The 19,163-nt window shown below is 44.3% G+C and overlaps 1 pseudogene; it reads right to left on the bottom strand.

The window, feature by feature from the left end:
- Positions 1–2,690: 2,690 nt before the first annotated feature.
- The window catches only part of LOC146812345 (P2Y purinoceptor 1-like), a 45,135-nt pseudogene continuing 28,662 nt past the window's right edge, over positions 2,691–19,163 (bottom strand).

Genomic DNA, 19,163 nt, shown 5'->3' with positions numbered 1-19,163 from the left:
AACATACCGCTGAAGTGGTTCCTAGCATCCATCTTACCGCTGGATCGACCATCGCGGCTGCTCCAGTCCTATGCTGCCCGGACACCAGCACCCCTCGGCTGATCGCCCGCTCCGTGGCCAATCTGCTGCTGGAAGGCGGATATCCACTGCAATAAGCTGTGGGATCCAACGCTGTGGGCTCCTTCGATCCCGTGCCTGCCGACCTCCTGATGTTCGAAGATCGAGGTCTCCTGGCGCCAGTGGGAACCCCGTATGGAGGTGCCATTTGTAAGGTTTCTCCTGCTGGCGTGAGGAGTTTGGCGATGAGACCCCGCCTGCTACTATCGATCCGCGTCCCGGAGGACCCGACCGGAGCCCCGATGACCTGCTCCTGAAGGGTAGGTCTTCTCCTCCTCCCCCGGAAGATCATCGTCTCATCTGACTTCAGCAAGGAGGCAATTTTTACCGGGACCATTTGCTCCCCGACCCCATTTTGCTGCCCCTGGCACTGATGCCTGCTGCCGTCGTTCCGCATCCCTGGAGGACCCGACCGGAGCCCAGGCGGCCAGCACCTGAAAGGTGGGTCTTTCCCCTCCACCCCTCGAGGACCGCCGTCTCACCCGTTCTCAACAGAGGGCAATACTTTCCGGCACCATTTGCTCTCCTTTTTGTTGCCTTCAACCCGCATCCCGGAGGACCCGACCGGAGCTGCATTATTTCAGCAGGGGGGCAGTATTTACTGGCCCCACTTGTTCTCCGGCATCATTCTGCAGCCTCTGGCACTGCGTCCGGAGCCCAGCTGCCCTGCAGTGGCAGTCAGCGCCATTGGATTTCCGGCACCACCCAGTGCAGCCCTCTTTGCAGCCTCTCTCTCTGCTACACCTAGCACCTAGACCCGACACATTAGCTGGCTGCCTGATGTGGGCTCGTTAAGCATTCCTCCTCCTTATATCCCGGAGGATAGACGTCTTGTTCGATCCCAGCAAGGGGGCAATTTTTACCGGGTCCATCTGCCCTCTGACGTCATTTTGCTGCCTCTGGCACTGCTACCTGCTGCCGTTGTTCCGCATCCTGGAGGACCCAACCGGAGCCCTGGCGGATAGCAGCGGCACGATGGACCTTTGAGGATACCTTAGTGACTGTTGAAGCGTGACTACGCCGGAGACCGCCATGACGTTGAGTCAAGGTACGTGAGATCTACTCATGTCAGGCGTCGTCCATTGTCCACGATCCCCCATTCACTACAGTAGCGCACAACTGTTCTCTATTCTCTGTCCGGCACCCTCTATGAGGGCCCTGACTCTGTCTCCAACCGCTGCAAGCTCTAACAGCCACCACATCTGATCCAAGGTGGGCTTGAGCAGGGCTTCACCATGGCCTGCACAGGGTTCTACAGAGGCCTGGACATGATGTGCCTAACTTTAATATGGTGGCCGCCTCTGCCTTCGTTCCCTCGGCAGCCTAAAGGCAGCCCTTGCTCCTTCTCTGGATTACTGAGTGGGAACATGTTCTCCCGCTACCTGACTATGCAACTGTGGCCCATGTTTTGATTCTGAACTGCTTTTCCTGAACACTGAGACATGAGCAACATGGCTGATGCCCAGTGGAGCTGCTAGACAGCTATAGAGGAGATTGGCCCGGGTTTCCCCCTCGACCGTCACCTACCCAGCCGGACATTGGGCACAGTTTCTTCTTCGTCTCCCTGCTATGGCTCCTTCCTCCCCTCCCTCTTACGAATTCTCACAACTCTGCTTTTGTTTACTGTACCTTACTATGCTCCTGTAACTGATGTAACTTGTAACGTAACAATCCTTTGGTAAAGCGCTCTGATACCCCGTGTCTAGTCAACGCTATATATAAATGCTCAAATCATATCAAATCAAAAACCGTTTTCCCTGATCGCTGAGACCTGAGCAACATGGCTGATGCCCGGTGGAGCTGCTAGACAGCTATAGAGGAGATTGGCCCTGGTTTCTCCCTCGACCGGCACCTACCCAGACGGACATTGGACACAGTTCCGCCTCGTCTCCCTGCTATGGCTCCTTCCTCCCCTCCCTCCTACAATTTCCAGCAACATTGTTTTGTTCACAGTACCTTACTATGTTCTTGTAACTGATGTAACCTGTAACGCAACGATCCGAACTGTAAAGCGCTCTGATACCCTCTGGAGTCTGGTTCGTGCTATATAAAACTTTAACAAAAAAAATAGACATTTCTCAGACTGTAAAATAAGGCTTGGATTGCATGCATTTCTTACTCATAGGGTGGCTGCTGGTAAACTCAACCACGTGGCGGTGGGAAGATTTTTAATTTTCAGTCACATGCCAGATCGAGTGGGTGTGCCAGTGCTTTTGTGTATCTGTTATTCGGAGTGTTTAGTGGGTGTATGACAGTAAAAAAATATAGTATGTGTGAAGGTGAAAATGTTTATGTGCATTTGTGTGAATGAGACAGACAGGCATAGTCATAAGCAGCTCATTATGGGGGCGCAAGTTCTACTTTTTCATCAAAATATACCCACACTTCATCCTCTACTCTCTTTCTACAGCCTGTATTACTCCAAATTTGTGTTTCCTCATCACTTGCTTCTTCCTGCATCTGCCTCACTTCATCCCAAGTTTCAAATGTGGTTGTAAACATAAGATGGCATTCGGTATTCCCTCTTTCAATTGATCTGTTTAAAGCCATTAAGTTTTGTGCGCAGAAACGCGCTATTTGGTAGGCGTATCTGTTGCCTTCTCAGCCTGAACTGCTTGCCTATGACGATTTTGCACCGGCTTGAATGCCGTTAACAGCTCGATATTGCCGTTTCTTTTAGCTCCTCTCATGGGGATGTTCTGGGCTTTCTTTAATCTTTGAATCATGCCCATGGGAGGGAAAGTCTTGGCGTAGTTCTGCTGCAAAGCAGCGGCAAAAGCTGAACGTGTAAATTTTGCGATGTGAGAAGGTTTGATCACTCATCAGTCGGAGAGATGTATCCAGTGACGGACCCTCCAGTACCCATTATATATTCTGCCATTATTTTGCCATGAGGGTCATCTCTCCATTTGAGGCGCCTAAGGTTATCAGTGTAGGTGAGCTCACTGGTACACAAGCTGCAATATGTTGGGCCAGGTTGGTACTTAGTCTTCTGACCTTGGGTTGATGTAGGTGTTGATTAGCAGGATCAAGTTATGAGGTCTCCAATTGTCTCCAATTGTGGAGTTTAATTACTTGTAGCCAATTCTCCGGCTCAGTTATAGATTCAGTTTTCGCCCGGAGTTTTCCGAAGTATATAATGACAGCCAACCCTTTGATCTACCATTTTTGTGCTCTTTAAAAGCTGGTTTCCTCTGCTCATTGAAACCGGTGATGAGGTAACTGGTCATGGGCCATGTCTCTTGTAGGGCTATAATTTTAAAGTCCCTCCAAAAGACTAGGAGGTCTGAGAACTGCTGTTTTTGGGTAAGGGCACTGATGTTCCAGGAACATAAGGAGAGAGAGGATGACTCAGAGCATGGAGGCACCATTGTGACCTATTGGATTTACTAAAGTTTTTTTTAAAAGCCTTTGACCGAGTGAGAGTTGGTAATGTAGTGTGAATTAAACACACAAACCATATATTTTTTTGAGCAGGGGGGTGCGTAAGAAAAACAGAGGAGGGGGGTGGGTACGGCAAAGCAACATGCGAAGGGTGGTGGTGAAAGGCAATACAATACAGGGGAGGGTCGCTGGGAACACTAAAGTAACAGAGGAGGGGCAGCAAACTTAAAAGGAGGCTAGGGATGGAGGGGACTTGAATGCAACAGTGGGGGGATGAACAAAAGCAACACAGGTGTTGGGAGAAAGTAACATGGAGGTTGTAGGTGGGGGAAACAATGGGGAGAAGCACACAGGTGAGTACAAAGGGAGGAAGGCAGGGGCAAGCAATCAGGCGACAGAGAGCCACACGGAGTGCAGAGGGATAGACATACATGAGGGAGACAGTTCAAAAACACATGCCCTCTAACGGAGTGCTTCACACAAAAGAAAAAAGTATTGCTTGAAAACAAGCAGTGGGAGCAGCGATGCCAGGCACTGAAAGAAACTGTAAAGAGGCAATTGTTGCTTAAACTGAGTCTCTGGCTCTGCTCTAGAAGGTTTGATTTCACACCCATGGAAGACAGGAGTAAACTTAGTTCAAAGCATCATGCTTGAAAGCGAGAGACAGGTTTTGATAGCCCAGCAGAACTCTATCCAATACATAGCTGAAATGCGTAAATGCTTTTTTATTACTAACAGTCCCTAAACAGGGATCCAGGGACATCATGGTGATCTGAGACAAACCTCTTTCGCTTTCTTCAATAAACACACACACAAGATGTGCTACAAAGAAGGCAGTTTAGATTAAAAGCTCATTTATTTCAACATGTACAATCTGTTGCTCAGCATATTTAAAATAACCACACAGAATGCAATAGAAACAGCGCAAACACATCTTGCAAGCAATGAAAATAAAATGAACATTTCTAACAAGCTTAAAATGTAATCTAGAAATCTAACACATTAAAACCTACTTCTATGTGCTACGCTAGGCGAGCATGGAAAGTAGAATAAGTTGCAACTAGATTTTCTCAGGGACAATGGGTGCACTGCATACCTTGATTATAGCAGGATTCAATAAATGTTGGTAGTCAGGAGAGCTGTGTTTCCTGCTAAAGGAAAACACACGTTCTTCATCATCATCTCCTCCCAGGCTCAGTATCAGCTTTCAGTAGAAAGTGCCTTATGGCAGCAGCATCTCTGACAGACAGTATTGTCTTCTGGTCAGACAGTTTCTTGCCTCCAAGAATCTGGGGTAAAGGATCTCTCCTGACAGGTGGTCATGTGGCAGTCTTTTTATACTATATCTTATCTGAGATGGAATTTGCAATGTCACCTTAGGAATTGTGATATAGCCAATTAGCATTGAGATGCTAGATTAGGACGCATTTCTTTATACATTTAAGGTAAATGCAAAACAATTCAAACTACAGTATTCTGACTGTTCTTTGTCTGACTTTGAAATTGAGATAGCAAGAGACTTGTTCCAGACAGATGTTGAATTAGGTGTTTTGTTGATGTGTATATCTAAATGACTTGACACTTTCACAGGTCTTGAAAAGATAAGGATAGACGAACGCTGCGTCAAAGGCAGACATGTTGATGATTTTTCAGAAAATACAGAAAATGTAGTTGCGTACTACTTAAAAATTGAGTTGGGCCTTATATCGTTACCTCACAGTGGTCCAGGGGAGAGACAAACACAACATTGAAAAGCTGAGACACAAATAAGAAGCAGGCAAATGGGAGTGACAAGCAAAGGCTACCAATGGTAATCACTAGGCGGGCTTCAAGCCCCTCTGTGCTCTTGGTAAGCCACAACATGCCTTGCAATAGACAGCCCATGTGCTTTCCAATAGGTTCGACTTAAAAATAGATTTTGCAGACAGCTGTGCTCTCTAGGCTGACATAATAAGGGCATGCTATAGGGATAGAGCTTGGTCTAAAATATGGCAAGGAACATGGGACACAAGAAGAATTTGAATAACCGCACCTACCCACAAAGAAAGGGATAATTGTGGAATGAAAGTCCAAAGATTAACATTTTGATAGTAAAATGACATACAAAATTAAAAGCACATTTGAGAACTGAACAGAATAAATACAATCTGTGCAACTTTAATTGCTTAAAATTAAGTATTGCTAATATAAAGCTATTTAAAAATAATAAAATCATGTGTTTACTTACCAAGGATGTGTTGCAAACAGAGTGAAAGCATTGTACTTCATAACGAAGCATTTTAAAGTTGACATGAATAGGCCTCAGATTTATTTGCAGTGTCATACCGTGCACATTTTAAAGGTGCTTTCTCATATTATGACTGTGCACTGAGAGTTAAAATGTTTTTCAGTATTTCATAAACTGAGGGCCTCGTTTATGAGACCCTTTGCGTTCCGTGACACAGGAGCCTGCTCCATATTTACGAGGCAGCACTAAGTCACTTTTTTTGGCTTAATGCTGCCTCGTAATTATCGTTTCATTTAGCGCAGTTTTCTGCGTTAAAGGGGCATGCAATGGGTGTGCAACCGCGGCCCTTGCAAGTAAGAGCGGTGGGGAGGTGGAGCCGTGTTGGGGGGATTCGACAGACAACCACTATCAAAAATTAAATAAATAATTAATATTCTCTCGACATTGTCTGTCGCAATCCCCCCACCGGGCCCCACCGCATGGGCTGCAGCTGTGGGTGTTGCTGGGGGCGTTCCCAGCAATATCCATGGCTTTTTGACACTGCCCCAGATTTAAGAGAAATCGTAACTGTGAGGAAGCGCCAAAATGTATGTTTCCCCAGGGGAGGCATAAGGGTGGCACAAGGAGGGTAAATATCTTTATTTCTCCTCGTTATTACTTTTTCTATGTGTGTTCCATTCTGCCGCACACATAGAAAGAGGAAAAAGCCTCTTGTGATTGTTTTTGTGCACCTGCACAAAAATAATCATCAAACTAATGCAGGCCCCCTTGCCCCATGGTGCAAATGTGACTGCGCTGGCGCACAACGTCCCATTGTGCACCGGCGCAGGGGAAAATGGAAGGAATGTGCCGTATCTGATAGATGCGGCACAATCCTGCCCTTTTCTTTTGCCGTAGGGCAGCAAAGCAGGAAGGCCTGCGACGCTGCCGTACGGCAAAACCTCATAAATGAGGCCCTGAGTGTTTAAGTAAGCATAAGTAGGCCACAAATCCAATATTGGGCCTTAACCTGACTGCAATGAAACTTGGCTTTTAAAAGATGTACTGAGCGCTTTGTTCATGTTTTTGTTTTAAGTGTTTTTCCTCTCTTCATGAAATAACCAAGATGTTCCCTGTTTAGTGAAGTTGTTTATTTTAGCTGTAACAAATTACAAGCTCCGCCTGTTAAGGAAGGAACACTCATACAATGTTTCAACTGGTTTATTAATATTTTCAAACAGCTATAATTTAGTAAAGCAATGGGTTTCCTCTTTATATGTAGTCTAAAAGTCTCATTTATTCATTAAGTTTGAGAAGGTTTTTTCAATGAGCTTATTTTAAAGTAGTATAATGATTGGTCCCTATACATGTATCTTTGTTAGAACAACCCATGGGGCTATTTCGCACAATAGCCTCGATCTCTGCTGCTGAAATGCTACAAGAACTGCTATTTTTGGGATGTGTGTGAATGCTTTTCCCTTTATTCACAGAGACAGACTCATCTCAGTCGTCTTATTGCACCAATACTTATAAAGATTTGTCATTATTCTCTGCCGTCTTTAACCCCTTCGACGCGCATGACGGAACGGTTCCGTCATGCACGTCGGTTGCGCTGTGCGCATGATGGAACCGTTCCGTCATGGCCCCGCCCGCGCACGGAACCTTCAGCGTGGCACGGAAATCCGCGCCGCGCTGAAGGGGTTAAACAGAGCAGTCCCCATGATTATTTGCTCTTGGTGTATTACTTGCCTTATTTGGTTCTGGCTATTAACTGGAATAGGGTCCAGCTTCTATTGCTTATGCTGATTCACATGTCTTTGCATTTTTAATAATATTAATGTAATTGACTAACCACTGCCTTTTGCTTTCTGTAATTATTTTTAAATTCTATGTAAACCTTCATGGCTTGTACTTAAGCCTTGTCCCGTGTGGATTTTCCAGAGTGGATTTCCTGTGTGGATTTTACTATGTGAGTTCTCTGGGTTTTCTTGTAATTTATGCCTAGGGCTCTTGTCCCTAGGGACTCACATATAGCTCCGATCCAACTTACCGGCCCATTTAATGGTAAAAAGCCCCAACTCTAATCAATCTTTCATAGGTATGGTGGGGAAATTTGGGGTTGTCTGAATTTGGCCCGGACACCATAGGCTGTCTCACCTGCTCCACGTTGCAGCAAGACTCATCTGAGTGCAGGTGCAGTAGTGTAGCCTTGAGATCCCTGTCTTCTTGACATAGATTGGTCATGAAAGAGAAAGAGGTAAAGCATATTAAATGTACTGCACAATCTTACTCTGCTCATCCCAACATGTATTACCTACATAGACATTTGTTGTGATGCCAGGAGAGATGTCTAAAAACAGCCCTGGCCAATCCAGACATGTAGTCACACTGAGTAGCATCCAGGTATGCTCCTCCTGGTGTCTCCTGATGCTCCCTAACATGCTGCTCAATCATAAAGAAGGTTGTAAAAAAGCATGTGTAAATGCATGCTAATATCTTGAAACAAAAAAGAGGGATATATTGAAAACATTGAAGGAAATTAATTTTCCCTATTATCTTGTATTGATTTTAGGTGCGAGAAAGGTAAAAAAAAAAGCAATTTTTTATTAAAAAACATAGACTGTCTGCACTTTGTATTTGGGGTGAATTGGCATATATTTGTGTGCTTGCTTGGTCCCAGTCACACAGCTTGTAGCAGTGTTAAATCATCAGCCCATGCGTCTCAATCTCTCTTTCCAGCATTCACCACGCCTCTGCAAGCAAGCAGTAGCCAGCAGAACTGCATCATTGCAATAATGCAACAAGCCCCACAGCTTAGTTCTGCCATTTATTCACAGTAAGTCTCACTTTGTGTCTGTGGACGGCAATCCAATCTATAAGCATTACATGTCTCATGCATGTTCTCTGTATTCTGATCAATGTGTACTCGAGGGAGTTACTCATAACCATAGGTAAAGATGTATTTTAAGTCAACCATGATCTAACATCATGTATCAACCTTTAATAAACATCCTAGTGCCCCTCTCGCTCTCAGTTCTGCCTTATACTTGTTTCCTCAGTGGGAAAAGTTCTGTTTGGCTCAGCATACTGGATCTCTGGGTGTCATCGGTTGTATGAGGGGGGTGTAAGGGTAGTGGGTAGGGCCTCTCCCCTATATGTTTTTCATCCGGGTTCCCTCTCTGATTCCCCAGATCTGGAGCTATTATCTACCTGATCCTCTATTACTTCATCCTCCCTTTCTGATTTTATTTCATGTCTGGTGAGCGGGCCCAAAGTTATGTTCATATTTTTATTATAATATTACCATAATTTTTCTTAACAAACTGAGGGCTGGGTGAATGTTCTCCTCACTGATGGTCAAATAACAGAGTAGGTTTGTAGGGGATGTGCAGATGCAAATTAAATCTAGTCATCAAAAGGCGAATATTAAGAGGGTTATTTATACTTTGGCAGAGAGAGTTAATCTACCATAAATTTGCAGAGCTCCTATTCTATGAGACTGGCAGTTCTCTTTTCCATTCAATGCCTTATTCTGAGTGCCGAGATGTAGCACCAGTTTATCTGTGACTTAATGTGTTCCACCCTAATATTCACTTCTAGGACACCACTGACAGTGTGGTATTTTAAACATTGCTTAGAATAAAAATGCATGGAGAAAATAATGCAGATGTATGTGATGGCCCAAGCAGCCATGGGTAATATGGGTAATTGCTGTTTTGGGTTATAAGCAGGGCCACTCGAATTATGCGATTCCGCTGCTGCATTGCTTTCTGCATTATTATGGATTTACCCTATTCACCACATAACTCACCATCTGCAGCAAAAGCCAAAAAAATGTTTATTGCTCAAAAGTTACAAAAGTCTCAGCAACAGGTGTTGCAGTGCAGTGGAAAGCCCCATGTAAAAGTTGACTGGTCACCTTTTTATTGCTTTTTACTGCATGTTGAAGTGGTACAAATTAGGTCAACCCTTTCCTAGATGGTGTTAACTTAGTTTTAAAAAAACGACAAAATTATAAAGAAATATTATCACAAAATCTGTCACTTTACGCCGCATAATTTGCCTTTTCTTGACTTGTAGTTTTAATGCTGCATAATTTGGACCTTTCATGTTGCACAATCCCAATGGCCCCAGTAACAAATTTAAATTGCTTGTTAGGATTACATTCAGTGTAATGCTGTTACCTTTTAAATGTATCTACTTGGATTACAATTAATCACATGTCCCTACAGAGCTCCTCCCCTTAGTTTATTGTATATGCAGGGGACATGATGCATGCATTTAACAATGTTAAACCGGGTACCAAGTTTTAACTGTTTATGTGTGACATTTCATTGTTTGCAGCAGCTCATGTATGACATTTTCAGTCTTCACAAGTGATACACTGAGTATCACCCTAGGTAAAACTTTGTCTTTGACCCAAGCAGGTTTTTATGCACATGTAGCAAGAATCTTCCCTGAAGCACGTACAAGAACTCTTTGCGAGTAGTTGAACCTAACTATGTCAGGAATTGTACCTAACAATACAAATTGACTACATTAGGCCCTTCAACAATATCATAACTCGTCTTTCAGCAATAATTCCCTTTTGGCAGCCTGGCGTTATCATCATATGCCCAATAAAATCAGGTGCTTTGTCCCCTTCCACGCAGGCCTAAAGACACTTCTTTGGTATCACAGACTACCTTGTTATACCTGAGAGAAGAATTTTTTCAATTCAATTCAAAATAATCTTTATTTCGGTCATAGACCATAAAAGATAAGCAATCCACAAGGACATACAATCGTTAAAGAAACAACGGATTATTACAGTACATAAAAAGTAAGTACAATAAAGATTAGATTGATTGCCAGTTAATTCATTAAAACAGTAGGTAAAAGATTAAAAGATTAAAATGTCATAAAAACAATACATTATAGCGGCAAATTCGGCAATAAAAGGGAGCTTCTCCTTCGCCACACAGCATACCAGAAGCGTGATAGCGAAAAGACTATAGGTAATGCTGTGTCTGTCTTCAAGATTCTGTAGGCAACTTTACAATGTATGGTCCCCAAATTCCTACAGAGTTGACGAAGCCAACGTTTTCTGATAGTTTTGTATGTGGGGCAAAAAAAGAGAACGTGTAGATCAGTTTCGCTAGGGGCTCCACAGGTTGGACAGTCAGGGAGATTATTTATCAACCACTTCCCTGTGAAGGCTCTCAAAGGCAATGTTCCATACCTGAATTGCATATATAGTTTTCTAGAGGCATTAGGCTCCATCAGGTCTAGAACTGGCTCTGTTTTGAAATCTTCTTTGATATTAAAGAAGTCCGTGGTCAATGAGCCTAATTTATTGTTGGTTAGCATCGTATTTTTATTATTTAACCAAAATGCATTTGCCAATTCAGCTCTAGAGAGTGTAGGGGCGTGTGTTTCAGGGTGGTGCCATAATGCGGGAAACCCTAATCTAATAAGCTCCCTTTTAATATAAAGAAGCCACGGTATATTATCTATACCACGAGGGGTCATTAACGATTTTAAATCGTTTTGATAATCCACTAGCTCTGGAGTTGCCCACAGCCTGCGCCAATACAAAAGTGGCCTTAAAGCAATTTCGTCTTGGATAGACCTTACTCCCAGGTCCATTCTAAGTGGAATAAGGGTAGTGCTGGGTGGTAAGGACAATAATGACCTTAGGAACGAGTTCTCTGATCTCCCAATGTCTCCGGTTAAACAGTGCCCCCATAGTTCAACCCCAAAGAGAGATGCAGCCCGTGCTTGTACTTTGTATATCTCAATGGTGGGTGCTATCGGTTTTGAGATGGAAACTCTATATATTTTGAGGATCCCACCGCAAGTCTGCGTGAGTCGTAATTTAGCTTTTGCTAGCTGGGGACCCCATTCCATCCTATCCGAAAGTGTGACACCAAGATATTCAAAGACTGAAACCCTATCCAGTGTAACACCATTGAGAGAAGGGTTTGGACCATTGTTTTTGGGCGGGTTGCATATCATGAATTTTGTTTTTGAGGAATTAACCTCAAGGCCTCTCTGGAAACAAAAATCAGAGAAACTATCGAGGGCACGTTGAATCCCCATGGGGGATTTAGACACCAGGAGGGTATCATCAGCAAACATTAGTGCGACCACCTGCTCGTTGTTAAGTTTGGGGGCATCGATGTCCTTAACTCCCCTCAGGTGGGGCACTAATGCATTGGTATAGAGAGAAAATAGGGTTGGGGCCAGGACGCATCCCTGTCTTACTCCACGGTTAACAGGGAACTTTGGGGTCAAATTGCCCCACTTGCCACACCTGACTTGGGCGAAATTGTCATTATGGAGCTGTTTTATAATCCCCAAAAGGCAGGCAGGCATCCCCATCTCAGCCAGGACTGCCCACAAAGTTTGCCGAGGGACTAAGTCAAAAGCTGCTTTGAGATCGACGAAGATAAGGTAGAGGCTGCCACCCTCTACCCTCACGGTTTTCCAATAAAGAAGTTGTAGTCGGGAAAGTTGGTCCACCGTGGATGTCTTCTCTCTAAAGCCAGCCTGGTAAGGGGTTAGAATTCGTTTTTCGTCCATCCAGGCTTGCACTCGATCTAGAATAATACGTGCAAAGAGCTTCTGGCTGACGTCAATTAGGCTGATCGGGCGGTAGTTACTAGGCAAGAGGGGGGAGCCCTTCTTGAAAACCGGGACTATCTCTGCGCCTGCCCAGGTATTCGGAATGGGGGCACCATGAAGAATGGCGTTGTAGAGTAAGCAAAGGTATGGTATCCACACCTTGGGTTTATGCTTGTAAAGGTCCCCAGGAATCTTGTCAAGGCCAGGAGCCTTTCCTACTGGGAGTCTGTTTACGGCCTTTTCTACCTCCCTGGGGGTTATACTATCAATGACTTCGTTGATCGCATCAGGGGGGGATGGAGCCTCAGTAGTGGGGGCCAACGGAGCATACAAACTCTGAAAGTGGTCAACCCATTGACTCGATGCAATATTGGGATCATCGGCTATACAGCCTTCCTTTGATTCTGATCTGACAATTGCCCAAAATTCTCTCATGTCCTTTTTAATAAGAGCTCTTTTAATGTCCTCCCATTTATCGTATTCCCAATTCTGCTTTGCCACTTTTACGGTCTGCTTGTATTTAATTCTACTCATAGCGACCGCTTTCCTATCGCCAGATTTTAATGTGGCCAATAGGGCTAATTTTGCCTTTCTACATTCATGGTTAAACCAGGAGAGTGCCATTACGGTTCTCTTTTTCCTGGAAGTCAAGGGATTTAGGTAATTTCCCAATATGTTAACTAGCCCAGTATGGATATCGGACACGTGATTTTTCCTGGTATCATTGTCCTGGTCTAAGATTTGGCACATTTGTGCAAGGGCATTACATGTGGCCGAGTAGATAAGGCTGATTTTATCAGGGGATTTAAGAATCAGCGTCCACTTAAGGCGTCTTCTGTCGCCAGAGAGATGTAAGGGTCGGGGCGTACCACTATTTTGCGTGGGACTATTTTCCCTCAATACAATCAGGTCAAGGGTCAGCGCATTGTGGTCACTGTCATGGCGGGGGTGGATCATAAAATCCATAACCCTCGTCCACATTTTGGCCTCAACCATAATATAATCAATACGCGAAGTCTGGCCTGGGCGATTAAAAGTATGTTTACCCTCAAGATCCGACAAAGAGCGCCCATTGCAGGCTCTAAGTGAGTTAGATAATGTTAGGGAGTTAATTTGCAGGGCTAGTGATGTCCAAGCCTTGACAGGTGGAATTTGAAGGGCCGGTATGGACCATTGCTCATCTTCCTCCCTAGTAATTGGGTCAATGAGCCCCGGTAGGGGCTCAAATTGACAATTGAAATCGCCCGCAACAATCAAAGTGCCCTTATCTTTTACTTATTGGATAAATTTGTCCAATAAATCTAGTGTAGGCGATTCGCTGCCTGACTTAGTAGGACGGGAGTAGACATTAACTAAAATAATGACAGAACCTGAGGGAAACGTAAGCTGGAGGCATTGGAGATCAAGTGTTTGCGTGGCAATTTCAGAGGTTACACAACCCAAATGTGACCCTATAAAAATGGACAACCCACCAGATGGTCTTCCTCTAGGACCCGAAAGTGCTAGAATATTAGTTGTAAAAAAGCCCTTTATTCTAAGTTCTTCTTTTGCCCAGGTCTCCTGCAGCAGACAAACGTCATGCTGGTTAATGAAAGAGTTCCAGTCGGGGCAGAGAAGTTTATTTACAGTGCCCGCGACGTTCCAAGATAGTACTTTTAATTGGTTATTTGAGTGGGGATTATTTCTTTCAGATCGTGAGACAATAGGCGAGGAAAGAGAGGAGTGGGTTGTCTCCTCACTTAATGTGGGTCTAGAGGGGATATATTCAATAGGAACAATACTATTTTGAGGGGTGGGATGAGCATTAATGTCACTTGTAGAGGGGCTGGAGGAACCCCTGTTAATTATATCAGTATCAGTTAAATCTTCCAGTCAATCAACGTCCTCTAATGGAGCAAATCGATTGTGTACGGGGACTCCAAATTGTTGATTATTCAAGTTAGTGCTATGTGGTACATTTTGGTAAAACCCGATATCTGAAAAAATAGAGTCAATTCGATAGGGGGCTGAATTCCTGGGAGCCTGAGGATAGAAAGATTCGAGGGGGGATGCATTAATTGAAGTGTGATGTCCAAATGATAGTGTTGGGTGGTCAAGAATCTTTTGATTAGTCTGCGGACATCTGAAATTAATGACCACGCAATCCCCCCTAAGATTTTTTTCCGTTGGTCCTATCCATGCAACCCTTCTCACCATCAAAATCTCATTTGCCATCTTGTAGGGAAACTGTTTTATCTTGCCAGCCAGAAAAGGACTTTATTACGCAAATCAAGGTGGTTTTCTTTGGAACCTTCTCTTAGTTCGGGGACACCAGTCAATACGGTCACATAAGGGGATGCGGCTGGAGGAAGATTGATCGTTAGAGGGTTAGTAGCAATGGTTCCAGTCTTCTTTACCTCAAGTTTTTTGCGAATTATAGTAGCAGTGGCTAGGGACTCATTGATATTAGTAGTCTGAATTGAAAGGTTTTGGTTATTGGGAAGGGAAGGAGATTTTCTAGTACCAGTAGATGTGGGGGGTCCTTCTGTTGATGAGCAGAGTTGGGTTGCCTTTAGTTGCCCAGTCTTACGTTGAACAACCACTGGGACTAGTGATAGATGCTGGGGTGTAAGTGGACTGGTATTTTGCACAGTAGAAGTACTTGGCTTGGGATTACAGAGAGGGTCGATATGTACTTTCGAAAGGCTTTGTACTAGTTTTAAGATAGGGGTCATCTCTTCCTTTATAATAGTCCTACATTGATCAATAATGTTAGTCACCGCTAGATGCACCCAAGCAGGGTATAGTATATCCTGAGAGAGTGGTGATGTAGTGGTAGTGGCAGGAATTTGGGTGGTGGAACATGTTGTTTCCTTACAGGAGCTCCCCTTGGTCTTCCTAGGCTTTTTTCCAGCATTAATAGCTTTCCTTTTTCCTTTGGTCTTCGGGGGTATAGATATAGAGCCATCACTAACCATAGGTGAAATTATTGGGTCTTGTTCAGTTACGATCAATGGGGAACAAGCCTGGCTAATGTATGTATCAGTCAAATCTTGAGCAGTATGGTGGACAGGCGACCCCAGAACTGGAAGGTCAGGTGTTAGTGAGAGGCGACGCTCAGTTAATTCAATTTCCGAGGTGACCACGCCAATTGCTTTCTGGAGCATTAAGTCAATAGCAGTTGGAAGTTTAGCCCCAGAGTCTCTTGGAGTGGCTTGTTGTTTAGGAGCACATGCACGTGCCCCTTGAACACGCTTTTGTAATGTAGGTTTAGGTGGCATTGTGTATCGTGTGGCACCCAAGCCCGCCAATCACTTGGACAACACGATAATAGTTCCCCACAGTACCTTGTAACCTTCGTATGGGAAGGTTAATGCTGGATGTAAGTGGTATGGCCCGTTACGGCCTCCTCTGGCCCCGGACGGCCACAGACGGCCCGCCCTCTGCCCGGGCTCAGCCCGGCGCCGCCCGCGCGCGTCCCGCGACGCGGAGGGAGCCTCGATCTATGTAGCGCCTCCGGGCGCCTTGTCCGGCAGATGTGGGCGTGGCGGCGAGGGATGCTGGGGCCTGTAGTTTCCCCCAACTGCGGCCTCGGGTGGTTGGAGGCGGCGGGGAAACCTCGCGGCAAAGAATGTGCTGGCTACTGTCGTGGGCTAGGAAACGAGGATTATGCCTTCACTTTCTTCTTTATTTTAACAGCAGCCATTTCAACTTTGCACATACAAAGCTACAATTCCCATGAACTGGCAGGAATTAGTAGACAACAAAAACAGACACTTGTATCAGCAGCCCGTCATCCTTCAATCATGTTGAGGCACTACCATGAAGACCCTGTTCCTATGAGCCTTCATCCTCTTTCGAAGCAGGAGTCAGCCACAACTCTGCTCTCAAGCGTCCTGTTTCCCTGACTCCCTTCCGTGGCACGTGCTGGTAAAACCTTTAGAGCCAAAGCTTTGCTGAATGCCCTCTTATTTTCAGCTTAATTCATTTCTGTGGTTCGATGAATCCTGTGCTCTGCTTCAACAAGAATTTTAGTTTGGAAACCTAAGAAAATTAAAATTGTAATGCTGCTGCATATTCCTGTTATTTCACTATGAAAACACAAATATACTTTGTGGAACAATGAAGGAAAAGGCTGTCATGCTGCATATATGTACCCTACATACTGACCTCACATTTTGCATTTCAGGTGTGAGTAGTTGATACATTGCATTCTGGTACTTGTAGTCCTGCCTGTCTATACCGGCAAAAGCAAAATAACAAGCACCAGATTGCAAGAAAAGATATATCTGACAAGAGAGAGATGGAGATATCTGCATTACAATTCTGCAACTTAAAATGGCTATTTAAATATTAAATTCACTGAATATTGTTATGGATCACAACAGCAATCTGCTTTGTAGATTACTTTGGTTTGAAATAAAATGTACAAGTCACTTGTAAATATTTAAGTAAAGCTGGCTACTTTCCTTTTACAATGTTTTATTTTTATTGGTATGTATTTGTCAATTCTTTTCAATCTATAGGTATTGCATGTTGCTTTTAACTTTTGCCTTACACCTTATTGATTGATTGATTGATGTTAATCTTTATTCGATTATACATTGTAATCATAAAAGATAAAAACACATATTAAAAAGGAGCACATAAAACGTTAAAAGCCATTATTAGACACAAACCAGATCAATTCATCCGATTGAGGAAGTTCATAAGCATATAAAATTCATTTAAGATCAAACCCCCGGCCTGTCATATACAGAATTGTTAATAGGCACACATTATTTTGTTCCAGTGTAAAGCGCCTTTTAGGTATCCGATAACTGCCGTCATCACCACCTGATCCTGTAATAGCTGTAAGAATAGAAAAGCAGGTCGAAATTGAATGAAGCCCCTCTCTTTTAAAAGTGGTAATCGATATCTTCTGTGAAGAAATTCATAGTATTTACAAAATAAGACCAAATGTGTTAAGGTCTGGGGGGAACAGTCATCCCAAGGGCAGATTAAAAGGGCATGGGGGTCAAACTGACCCTGAGGGAAGCAAATCATCGTATGGGTAGTGCCCAAACGAAATTTTGTAGGTAAAGATCTATCCGTGGGGTGCTTGACTGTAGGGAGATACTTTTCGGGACCACTAACAGATTTCAGCAGCAGGCAAGATAAAAACCTCATTCAACGCATGCCCAAGGGAACTCTGGGGTTCTATTCAGATACTTCAATAGAATCATTAGGAAATCACTTGCAATGAATAGCATTTAATGTCTTGGCTAAAAAAGGCTAAAGGCCCTTGACTGATAGTTTAAGTAAACAAAGACAGAAAGGCCATGATAAAATGAATACACATTATTTCATATACAGTTCTACTTAAGAATCATTTGCAGGCCTTTACAAAATCTTAAAACATGAAAAAAGAGAGCTGGCATTCTTCTCTAGGAAAGGTTGCAACCCTACCTCTGCTCCAGTCATTTATGTGCCGCCTCTACCCCTCCAAGAGGAGCATCACTCTGTCAAGGATGCTCCCCTTCAGGGGACCTCACCCACTCTTGTCGGCAGTGTCGGATTGGTAACGCAATGCCCGAGGGGCTGGTGCCGAGTTCCAACCATGAGCTGCTTTTTGGAGCAGTCTGGGGGGCAGATTTGGCCGGTGTCGCTGTTGTTCTGATACAGCCAGCGGCCCAGTGGGTGTCTGAGTGGCCTTTCTGGAGGCAGATGGACATTCATTACCTCACGTTTAGCAACAGGCAGAGGTGTCATTTTATTTCTCAGGCAGGGCCGGCCCATTAATGTATGCAACCTAGGGGGGCAGGGGGCATGAGCAGAAGTGGCCTCACTTGTTTTCAGTCACCAGAGTAAACGGATCTGTGAATTTTTTTGTATACCCCCCTTTTTATTTATAAAATTTCGCTGAAGCAGTGTTTTGAGGAAAGGCAATATGCAAATGTGGGACACTTTTTTTTTAGCTTGCCCGGGCCGATTTTGAATCCCAATCCAACCCTGCTTGTCAGGTGCCTTGCAGGCTCGAACTGAAGAGAAACAAATACATTATGTTGTTTATTTTCAGTCTTGGGTCTGCGCTGTATCAGCTCAGATTATGCTAGCTCAGAGTATTCTGCACACTGTAGCTGCTTTAGCAAGACATGCTGCACAGACATACTGAGGGGGCACCTCATGTAGAGAAGACTGGAGTAGTTGCGTGGTGTCAATTACGCCCCTGTGTTAATTAGACACTGTTCCACTCTCCCTCAGCCCCACGCCAGCACTGATCTCCCTGACCTCCTTCCAGCCTGGATTCTATGCACGACTCCCTCTCCGTTGAGACACCTGAATACTACTAATTAGTCTTCTGGATCACAAAGTGAAACCCCATCCAGATTCCAACAATCCCATTAATTAAGTCCTCTTCCTTGCTTCCACTCCTCCCCACCACAGGATGCCACAATCGCACATCTTGGTGTCTCCACTCTCCAGACACAACTGTCACCGCCAGCCCTATTTTCATCTTTACTTTTGCCTTGCCATCAATCTTGGGTCAGAAGGTAGACCCACAGCAGGACCTGGTTAAGAGAGTCTCTAACTCTTCTTGGAACCTAGAACCGTGAGCAGTATGACTGGAGAGTGTGGCTTGAGAAGCAGGAATGACTGAAATGTGTTTCTTTGTGTCTGTGTTTTCTAATATATGTCTGTAGTTGGCATTTGATGGTCTTGCTGTGTATATGTGAGGTTTGTGGGTCCATCTATTCCAGGGAATCTGTACTTGGGGTCTCTCAGTCTGAAGGAGTATATGTCCACGAGAGCTCTATTTATGTATTATGGTTCTGAATTTTGTTAAGGGTCTGTGACAGTATGTACAAGGATCTCTATGTTGAGGCTGCAT

Source organism: Triturus cristatus, chromosome 7 (assembly GCF_964204655.1).
Source record: "Triturus cristatus chromosome 7, aTriCri1.1, whole genome shotgun sequence".
NCBI lineage: Eukaryota > Metazoa > Chordata > Amphibia > Caudata > Salamandridae > Triturus > Triturus cristatus.
Note: the sequence above shows the minus strand (reverse complement) of the source record. Positions and strands in the feature narration are given on the sequence as shown.